This window comes from Eurytemora carolleeae, unplaced genomic scaffold (genome assembly GCF_000591075.1).
Source record: "Eurytemora carolleeae unplaced genomic scaffold, Eaff_2.0 scaffold1355, whole genome shotgun sequence".
Taxonomy (NCBI): domain Eukaryota; kingdom Metazoa; phylum Arthropoda; class Copepoda; order Calanoida; family Temoridae; genus Eurytemora; species Eurytemora carolleeae.
In genome coordinates, this window is record NW_019397241.1 from 27,044 (window position 1) to 39,127 (window position 12,084).

Below are 12,084 nucleotides of genomic sequence, written 5' to 3' on the forward strand. Positions count from 1 at the left end.
CTACCATATGATTATACATGCTTTGCAGACAGTACTCCATTTTATATCGAGCTGTTTGGTTTCTTTAGTAGGGCCCCACAGGAAAAATATGTATTGGCTCAATTTTCTTTGACCAGTTTCGCCAATAAATATTTTTCCTGTGGGGCCCTACTAAAGAAACCAAACAGCTCGATATAAAATGGAGTACCGTCTGCAAAGCATGTATAATCATATGATAGGGCGAACCGCGTCAGTTGTCTCTCCCTTCTATTCCTTGCTCCCTGATCGTTACTAATCTTATTGCTGTCTGTTGCGCCTATAAGGAGTAAGTGGTTAAGGACGACTCATGCCGGGGAACGTAGCGTCCATACGAATTCACAAAGTTGCATTATTCCACTCAGATTGTAAATAATTCAATTAAAAAAATTTGTCATTCAGATATTACAAATTATAATAATCGAATTAAATTCGATGAATTCGTAAATTGCTGATATGTAATATTTATTTTTATTTGTTTCATACTTTATACTTTTATACTTTAAACGACGATTATTTGGACGCTAAGTGTCTATAGTCACGTTTCTTCAGGGGTTCCACGTGGGAGAGACACCTAGCAACAAAAAAAAAACATTGTTTAAGTACATCATTTTTCGCGAACACCCCCTATAGTACAAACATCTTGCATTAATATTTATGGGATATACGTACCGAAATAACAATAGGGTTTCCACCGGAATTCAGGCTTACGGTTTACGTACGGAAATGATCCGGAAATTTTTTCCATTTCCATTATGGAAAAGGTTCCGGAAAACCGGAATTCCGGAACGATTTCCGGAACGATTTTTTTCCGGTTTAGGAAATGGAAACTGGAAATTTTACGGTTTCAATTCCGTAAAACGGAAATTTTTCCGGTTTACGTCACGTAAACCGGAAAATTTCCGGTTTCCATTTATACCGGAATTATCCCGGAATTCCGGTTTACGCAACAAATTTCCGGATCATTCCATTTCCAAAATGAAAATTTTTTTCCTTAAAAATGGAAACCCTAAATAACAACCACCAACCCTTATTGCTATATGGCATATCTAGCATAAAAGAACCTACACATATAAGGCGCATTATGAAAATAAGTAAGAATTTTTAAGCATAAATCATTTTTTCGCGAACACTCCCTATCAGTATGTATTTCCATTTTAAAATTAAACAAATATTTCCCCAGTAGAACTAGTAAAATATTTGACATTGTTTCTGGTTTCCCTTGGATAGTATTTCATTCAATTTGGTTTCAAATTTGAATTAAATAGAAAATTCTTGTTAAAGTTAAAATTTTCGTTCATTATTTGATTATTTTATATATACATCGAAGTATAAACATACTTTTTATGCATATCTAAAGTGATTTAAGTTTTAACTGTCATGTATGATAAATAATATTTTTTATAATATTAAAACTGTCTTACAGGGAGTGGTGACCGGCAATGTATGGTAGTTAAACTGAGAATGTAGTATTGGGGAGAACCGAGAAATATTTTAATATTCATTGAGACATGTAAAACGTTTTAATAATAAATAATTACGGAGTTTGAGCGCACGGTCGACGTTCAAAATGGAGTCAAACTCTATGTTAACAAGTTGAAGAGAAACAGGAAGTTATATACATTTTTGAGCTTGCATCATCATTTCGGTTTGGTCAGAACTCATTTAAAAATCCGTAAAAAATAAATTAATTATAAGTATTTCAAGTTTAATTTAGTGCAGTACGCTTTCCTGGGGGCCCTAATATTTACAATATGTTGTTGTCACAAAATATACCAACAAGAAAAGGGACATTTCAGAAAATGCTGGGGGAAAATTATGTATGTCAGGGACAATTTATTTTTCTCAGAAATATACAGTGCTCCCCAAAATATTCTGGTGAATGAAGACAACTTATCGAATATATTCATGTATATAAATGCAGTCGACCTTTTAAATATTCGGTGCTCCCCAAAATAAAGTGGTAAATGAAAACAACCAGTTTATTTTGGGGAGTACCAAATATTTGAAAAGTAGACTTCATATACCAGTTTATTTTGGCCAGAACTGTATATTATGAGAAGTTGTCTTTATTTTGGGTCACTCAGATATGTTAGAGCCCAGGTGTGGCGTTATTTCTGAGTAAACGTTAAATAATGGTAGTAGGCTCTACGCAGCAAATTTTCCGCGGCATTCCCGCACAATTCTGTGAATGTAAACAGTAAATTAAGTGAAAGTATTTCTCATATTTGAGAATCAATCAAGTTTTGCTGAGCGACAGACAGTAAAAATCAATTGTTTTAACATTAGGGATCGATATTACAGCTTGGGTTACGTTAGTTAATTTTTAAGATTCTGATACTAATGAGAGTCTAATGTATAGTTAATTACTTCTGTACTCACATTATAGCAGCATATAGTGTATATTTTAAGTGTATAAATATAATTTCTTATTTTGAAATTTCAGACAAAATACCAAATTTCTGTTGTGTGCATTGCTGTAAATTGCAAAAATATGCGCGGATGCCGTAGAAAATTTGCTGCGTAGAATCTACTACCATTATTTCACGTTTACCTAGAAATAACGCCACACCTGGGTAAAACCGGCCACTTATAAATGACAAAAATAACGGAACACGTGCATTTTTTCACTTAATAAAAATAAAATTGAGTGTAACGTAAAAATATTCGTTTAGATACTTAAGGTATTGCTTATATTCGAATTTTCATTTTACATGCTTATAATTGCAAACCCTGCAAAGTTTAATTAATGCATAGAAATGACGTTAGATGCCAGTAAAAAACTTATTGTAAAAACGCAGCATAACGTGCTCTGGGTGGACTTGTAAAAGGAAATTTAAGCAGTCTTTGAGAAAAACTTACAATTAATTCTATGTATTTACGGATTTTTAAAATAAAATCTGTTCTTACTAAACCGAAATGATGATGCAAGCTCAAAAAAATGTATTAAAAAATTTTACATTTTCCCAAACCTATAAAATGTGCATAAATACAACCTTCACTATGTTGGAATCAAAGTAAGAAAGTCCCGGGAAAAAAAGTTTCTGGAAAAAAAACCTGGAAATAAAAACTTTGGAAAAAACGTCCGAATTTTATCAAGTCCTTGGAATAAAATGTCACTGGAAATAAAGTCTCAGGAAATAAGATCCCAGGAAAAAAAGTCCTGAAGAAAATAAATCCGAGGAAAAGAAAAACCTAGAATTGTGAACCATGCATTTTCACTTGTTAGAGGACTTTTTTCCGGGACTTTTTTGTATAAAATCATACTGGAGCCAGAAAAAAATCCTGGAAAATTAAAGTCTCGAATTGTCAGGACTTTATTTCCGGAGACTTTTTAATAAAAGGACTTTTTTCCACAGGACTTTTTTAGTGTGAAATTGTAGGACTTTTTTTCCGGAAACTATCATGTTGATATTACCTTCCTGTTTCTGTACGTCTTGTTTATATAGAAATAAAAATTGACTCTTATGATTGAAAATAAGTAGTCTTATTCAGTTATTTGTTTCTTTTATGTCTCATTGTTTCCAACACGTTTTCTGTAGATTTACTGTAATTTTATTGAAAATGCAACATTTGAAGAATTTGAAGAAATCTACGGACACATTTTTAAAGAATAAGAAATTTATTATTATTATGAAAAAAAAAACAATGATTTATTGACAAATTTCTTTTGAGGAATATGTTCCTAAACATCTAATTAGTTTACTGTCGAATTTTTTTTACATTTTTGGCGTCGTATTATCAATATTTTTTAAATCGATTCTCTAAGCGTAACCAACCAAACGGATGATTTTGAACGTTGACTTTGCGCTCAAACTCAGTAACATAAATCATTACTACGTTTTATATTTCTCAAATGAATCCTTAAAAATGTCTACACAATAATACATTCTCAGTTTAACTACCATACATTGCCGGTCGCTCCCTTTAAAAGAGCTACCAATTCATCACATGGTTCTGGAAACCGACTTAAAACTATTTCTAAAAATGTTTCAACAGTCGCGAAATAATATTGAAAATTTGTCATGAGATGAGGGGGCTTAATTATGTTTCCCGGGGGCTGGGGGGGCTTAGCAACCTTTGGAGCCTGAAACCCCCTTGAAAACCATATAGTTTACTGGTCCAGGTCCCCCTCTGGCTGACCTTCTAGGCCTATATTGAGTACGCCTATAGTTGTCAAAAATACGATAAGTAAATAATCGTTTCCATTTCTATTCTTATTTAAAAAAATGCCGGCGCTGGCCAGCACAATATTAAACGACTTCTTGAAATCGTCTGAGGACAGCACAACTGAGACAATTAGTTAACAATGATTTCTCCTTATTGGCTGCAGGTAATTTATTTTTCCGGATGTAAGTCCACGAGTCTCTAACTGTTTCTTTTTTCTTTTCAATATTCTTTACTTGTGCTTAACTTTTTCTAGAGTTTTTCAAAGTTCCTTTTCTCTCTACTTACCTTTTTTAAAAAGAAAATCTATTCATTCTAATTGATGATGTTTTAAAAAAATACTTTTTTCATTCATTTTTCTACTACAAAACTCCTGTTAAAATATTGTTCCACCACCAGAGAGAAAATATTCTCTTCTCTGTTTTAGAGAGATATTTCTCGGGGACGGAGATACGTTCTACGCGGCGGAACTGAGAATCAATACAGTTCTATCAGAGACGTCAAGATGTGCAAAAGTATAGCAGGATCTAGACGAAAAATAATAAAGCTGAAATGAACTTTTGTTACACGTGGGTTTGCGAGTAATATTTTTAATTATATTTAAAATGCCATCCGTTTTTGAGGCATTTGGACAACAAAGATCATCAGGCCAACTGAATAGTTTCAATCATGACCAATTTCTTTAGACTTTGATGAACGTTTAAATGTTTTATACGTTTACAAGCGTAAGTGACCTTGAATGTAAAAATACCCAATTTTTGTTTTTCATAAAGTTGATAATGAAATGAGAAAATTTTGCAAATATAAGATAAATTCAAAACCCCATTCAACCCAAATCACCTAATAAACATATTCTGATATAAATGTAAAATTCCTGCCTTGTTCCTGTACAAGTAAGCAAGAAATAAATCAAACAACCATGCATTTAGGTCTGAATGAATTGATGTCGTTTTTTTTCATCTAAAAACATTGATCATATAAATTTACTAAGGCACATTACTAAGTTTTTTTTTAATCTAGGTGAAGAAAGTGATGTGCATATATGTTAGGTTTATCTAGTGTTTAAACAACAAGGACACAATAGTCTTTCACAAGAGAACCCCTGTAATTTATCAATAAGATAGGCTTTAGAGGCAGATTTTAAAATATTTTTTAGATTCGAACTGTTTAATCTCAACAGAGATGGAATTTAAAGAATTTGAGCCACGGTTTAAATCTGCCAAAACCCGGTTTAAATTAAATCTTGAAATATTTGACACAATTTTAAGTGGAACCAACCATATTTAAGCCGCGGCTTAAATTTAAACCGCCGCTCAAATTTTTTTAATTCGGCCACAGGAAAATTATTCCAAGCGGAAGGAAAAGGTACTAAAGGGAATCTTCTAAGGTATTCAAATCTGACTCAGGGTACAAAATAATTAATAATTAAGTCCTGGATTCAACCCTCATTCAGAGTTTTGTAAAAAATAATCCTGTAATGAATTTGGCAATATATTTCTATCCTAAGAAAACATAAAAATCATTTTTTGATGTAAGATTACTTCGGATTGCCACAGTTTACTACGGATCAAGTTAAGATACTGTAGACAGGAAGACAATAAAGTAAGTGTGGGTGGAAAAGTATAGTATATAGAGATTTTAAACCTGAGAGATAGAGATCGTTTTTAGCGTTTCTCATTATGAAACAGATTAGGGTTAGAGATTGCTTGGCTGATATGAAAATCAAATGACAAGTTTTCATCAATATACTTTTCTTCAATCTCTTTCGCAATAATTTCGTTAAGGCAACTAAAAAGTGTATGAAAACGAAAGTAAAAACTGTTTGCAAAATTGCCGAAATTCGTTCAAAATTGTCGTCCAAATTGTATTTTTTTTGCAAACATTTTCAACAACCAGTTTCGCGAAATTTTACCCTTACTTCACAAACATTTTTGATAAAGTATTAAGAATTTTTTACATTTTATTTATAACTTTTTGTTTAAGAACTGTTTAGTAAGTCAAAGTTTAAAACTAAATTTGCTGATTTTAAGATCCCTTACTCATAGCAGTCGTTGCAGAAATATTAAAATCAAAGTCTCAGAGATGATTTACCTAAGATTCACATCAAACATGATGATTATATTGTCGTCTTCAGTTGAACACACTATAATAAATAAACAGTATTTACACATTCTAACAATCTAGATAATTCGTCTGCATTTAAATTAACTTTTATGTTTTAACAAAAATCATGAACCAGCCATACTATATTACAGTATTACCCACAAAGGATGAGACTTAAAGGGACAGTAAAGGAAAAATGAAAGGGGGTATACCAAATCTGGCATATGCCCGTTTTGGTATAATTTCGACACAGTTTTATGTCAATTTCTCGAGACAGGAACATCAGATAGATGTCTTCTATGGTATCGTTTAAAAGCTGAGAACCTCAGCTTTCATCCTATACCCCCTTTCATTTTTCCTTTACTGTCCCTTTAAGTCTCATCCTTTAAGAAAAAATAGGCAAAATTTGTTGAGTAATCGTTTATTGATTGAATGTTCCCTGCAGCTTTAAACTTATTTTTTCTGTGCCAAATCATTGGATACACCATTCACAAACTATTTTCAAGATATAAACGCCATTTTTTCTGTGCCAAATCATTGGATACACCATTCACAAATTATTTTCAAGATATAAAAGCCATTTTCAATCTACAGATCTTCATAGTTAACACTATACTGGCTAGACTATATTTGTCTAATAAGGTTGGGGGGGGGGGGGGGAGTGTTTCCCCCTTTTCCCTAATGATTTTGCCTTTACGAGTTGAGATATAGGGAAGCTTGATACATGTCCTTAGTCTAACTTTTCAAGGCCTGCTCATTAAAAAAAAGAACTCTAACTTTAATGGTTACGTTGTGCAATGGGGGATTTTAATAAAATCAAAAAGTATGTCGGAAAAATGTTCGAAAATAATTATTCTTTAATTTGAAAAATATTAACATTTGACACATGTGATAAAAGAAATAGTTAGCTAGATTTTATGGTCTTTGAAATTTTAACATGTAACTAACAATTTCAAGAAATAGCTATAATTGTAGGCTGTTGCACTAAAATAAAATAAAAATAGTTAAAAATATAATTGTAAGAGTTGAATATTATGGCAGGTGTAACCACTATTGCAAGTGTAACTTTGGACAAGTGCTAATTATGGCAAAAGTATCTACAGCAAATGTAAGAATGGAAAACGTAATTATGGCAAATGTACTTATGGCAAATGTACTTATGGCAAATGTATTTCTGGTAAAAGTATTATCACAAATGTATTTCTGGTAAAAGTATTATCACAAATGTATAACTGAGCCTATTTGAATTTAACAAAGAAATTGTGTATTCATCTAAAATATTTCTTTGTACCTCAAAATGAGCTTAATATCTTAAATATTCTCTTTCAAACATAAGAAAATCATATTTCATACACAGATGAAGAATTTGAGCCACAAACATGAGTTTTCTAATTCCTATACCTTTGCAACCCGATAATGAAAACGTTTGATAATTTAATATTTGATCTAACATAATTCATTGTTTGAAATGTCTAAGGTTTACAAGGTTGGATTGCAAAGATATTGGGATTAGAAAATCTTGAGTTTGTTGCAAAAACTCAATTCCTTTATTATAATTTATCAAACATAAGAAAGTCATATTTCATACACAAATAAAATTTTTTTTTGCATAAAGTAAATTATCCTGCCCCATGTTGGCTGTTTAAGAAATGGTGGGTGTGCAAATGTCAGTTTCGCAAAATTGTGCATTTTCTTTTCTGCACACATCTATTTTGAGTAATTGCATTTGCGTACTTTGATGTGCAGCACTCATTTTGCATGATTTTAAGATTAAGATTAAAACCTAATGAAAAGTTTGCTTAAGTATAGAATTTAATTATTATGGTTAGCGCCATGTTGAGCAAAATTTCGTTGGTTTGCTTTTGTGAACTTATAATTTGCCTTTCTCCCAATAGGGAAGTGCACCTCCCATTAAAAAGAAATTTAATGGTATAATCAATACACCATAGTTAGTAAGATACTAGCATTTAAAAAAAAAAATCTCAAACCATCATCTGTGTATATGTTACACTGCATCCGATTTTAACCATGGGATTTAAAAAATTTCCCCCCATTATCAGTTTCAGTTTAGTTAATTAATCTTCCTGGAAAAAATCCTATATATTTTTAAATGTTTATTTGAATAGGTACGGATCGAGAAAATGTCCTACTCAATGACACTAGATCCAGTGTCACTGAGAAGCAAATTATCTTGATTTATGCTTACACAAATAAACATGTAAATCTGTTTCCTTGAGGGAGGGAGGGAGATACGGTCATAAAGCCCCACTAGCCCCACAGATAGTTAGCAAAATATGTTCCAAACCCTCACTTTTTTGTGGCCTGTGGGGCGTTTCTGGCCGATATTCTAGATCTGAACCTATTTAAAAGTATTAAAGCAAATGTAACTGAGCCACTCAAATCTGGCGAGAGACTTTTCTGTGAGCAACTGTTTTACAATTAAAATGAAACCCTGTACGAAAAACTCGGAAAGAGGGGGGAATGGCAAGCGGCCATGAGCCATATTTATTTTCCCTTCAATGCCACTTATTAGCTTTTTGTCTTCCGTCAGCCATGAGCCACAAGAACTATTTGGACTTCAATGCCATAACGTTTTGCCCCCCAGCAAATATTACTAAATTTTGTGCATTTAAGTTGCAATTTTCATAAAATTTCACTAGATCAAGTTAAAGCTTGTACGTATAAGATTTTAAAAAAATGTATGCATTGATCAATGTGTTGTGTGTTAAACTGATAAACTTTTTACATTATTTTACGCATTACGGGCACCGAGGCAAATTGTTAGGGTTTGTCTAAAGAATAAGTAAAGATAAGACAAATTACATGATTAAATGTTAGTCGTTACAGATTGCCTTAAAAAAAAGGTCTATTATCAATTTTATTGTGAGCACCGTTTAAACTATATGGTGCATCACATATCATATATTTATATTATATTATATATATTCATTATGCTTTCAAAATAAGCAACATAAGTTTAACAGTGTACATTAAACGAACTCATCATTATTTCAAGTAATAACTTAAATATAAAGATACTAGGCTATTTCAATTGTAAACATTTTCTCATTGTATACATTGCAAAACAAACAAAAAGTAAAATTCGCCGATTAAAAAAAAATTTCGTGGATTTTCAAAACTTTCCAATAACAAATTTTGTCAGAGGCAAATTTTTGAAAATTTTGGCCCGATCGCGCGATTCAGCCTTTTTTACGTTTATTGGACACAAACAAACAGACAAGCAAAGTATATATAACGATTTGGCAAATCGCAATTTGATTGCACTAAACCTACCATAGCCAATAGCAATAGCCAATGTTTTGGTTCAGGGTCCCCGCTTCCCTTGCTCATGCAACCTGGAAATTGCAATTTTTTTGATAGGTTCTTATTTTGGTTATGAACTTTGTGAACTTAGGCCCTTAGTAATTAGGAATTTCAGTATTCATGCTATTTTGGGAGCGACACCCTTTAATTATAGCTAGTTAGCTACCCAAGGATTAGAATGTATAGACGACCTGAAAGAGAATATGACGAATATTATGAATATAATCTTTAAATGATTTATTTAATAATTTGATTTGACAAAGTATAAAGCCTCATCGTATCTGGTAATCATGCTCCAAATCTTGAGCATTATCAATATTTGGGGTGTCGTTAAACCTATATTTTCAATAAAATAAATTGTTTTCATTAACACTACTTTAGAAATATTTCTAGATGATTAAGCAGAATTATGAAACATTGGGGACTATAGAATAGATGGTATTAATAAATATTACTATTATGCACAAGCACACTTAACAATCAATAAAAAATATAAATATTCTAGATATTTTTCTTTTTCTTCATCACAATATGAAAATTCTTTGTTTCTTGCATCTATATATAAAGTTGTAATCTCTGTTGTCTGTTTGTCTGCTTGAATTGTTTGTTTGTCCGATCATAATTCAGGAGCCCCGAGACCAATTTGCCTCAAATTTTGATTGGGTAACTTGAGAGAGCCACGGCCGAATGTTCTTAGCTTTCAGTTACTAAGTTGAGTTTCTAAGTTGAGTAGGTCGACTTGTATATGAAAATTACGGGTAAACGGCGGGTAGAAAAATATTACGGGAGATCTTGCTAAATAAAAAATATGTTTTTTTGTGTTTATCAAGTAAACACACCCCAGTCTGTCATGTGAACAAGTAATGTACATAACCACAAACACAATACACACAGTACAATAGAAATATATGTTTTTATTGCGTGTTTGTTGGAAGTTTTTTATTTTCCTAAATAAGAATACGAATATAAATCTCTCTTGGTTCAATTAAATTGATTTTTTGAGGTTTCCTTTTAAAGGTTCACAGTTAAATAAAATTTGTTTCAAAATCAAACATTTAAAAAAAAAGTTTGCGAATGGTTTTACTTCTGAATGTAATTCTATTTTGATTCAATTAAAATGCGTTTTTTTCCCGCAAACTTTCAGAGAAATTTTGGGCTTGATTTAAAAATCTTAATATCTATAAACGTGAATTTTCCAAATGAATTGAGTTTTTGCCACAAATCCCTATTTTATAATATCTAAATCTCAACAACCAGATGATGCATACCTTTCATATTTCAAACTTACATTGTTTGATCCACCAGAATTCGTAGTTTGAAATATATACGGTCTACGGTTTTATAGAAATTGGGATTTAAAAATCCGAGTTTGTGGCAAAGACTCAATTCCTTTGAGTAATTTCGTTATTTTACGTAAAAATTTAAACATGTTTCAATTATTTTTGCCTATTAAAGTAGTATGCCGTTTAAGGCTAAATTTTTTGCTAGCTTCAAATAAGATAAATACAAAATTCTACAATTAAAAAAAATGTATTACATTATAAAAATCCCTGACTATGACAAAACGTAGAAATGGTGTCTATACAAAGAGATCATACAAATTATGCCGGAATTCTGAACGTCAAATCGGCCTTTTCTCTGGCTACAGTTATCTTTGAAAAATAAGAATAATTCCTGATTTGCTTTTTAATTTACCCTAAAATTACAAAATCTTGCCCCCCTCCCCCCTAAAAAATTTTAGGGGGGGAGGCAAAACAAACTGTTTTCGCTTTGCCCCCCCTAGCTGAATGTCTAGTTGCGAACCTTATCCTTTTTTAAAAAGTGCCCATTTCTATACTTTAAAAATGCTCTTCAATAAAAAATTTGACCCCAAAATATTAAATTTTAAATTTCCCATACACAAAATTGACCAAACTGAATAAAGCCCCCCAAAAATCTAATTTGCCCCAAAATCAAATATGATTTCCTAACAAAAAAATGCCCCCGAAAACTATAATTTGCCCCTGAAAAATAGTTTAAGATTTTTCCCACTTAAGTTTGCACCAAACTGAGTAAATGCCCCCAAATATAAAAATTTCCCCCCAAAATATCCTGAATTAGTAAGGTAGTTTTTTCTTGGTTGAGTATGACTATATTTCACATTTTTCTTGCCCCCCCCCCTCCCCCCGGAAAGGTTTAGGGGGGGGAATTGTTTGCGCCTTGCTTAATGTCTACTTGTGCGCCTGGAAATAAGATTATCAAAATCAAAGTCCCGAAAAAAATATGTCCGAGAAGAAAAATCCCAGAAAAAAAATCCTAAGAGTGACTTGGGAAATTTCAACACAGTATATTAGGTCTAGAGAAAAAATTCCTCATAAATGCTGTTGGCTTAATCCCAGTTTTTTTTAATGTACAATTTTATATTAGTCTCCCAGAGGAGTTGCAATCCTTTATCCTTTATAGCTCTTTGAATTTATTTTAAGCCCCATATTATAA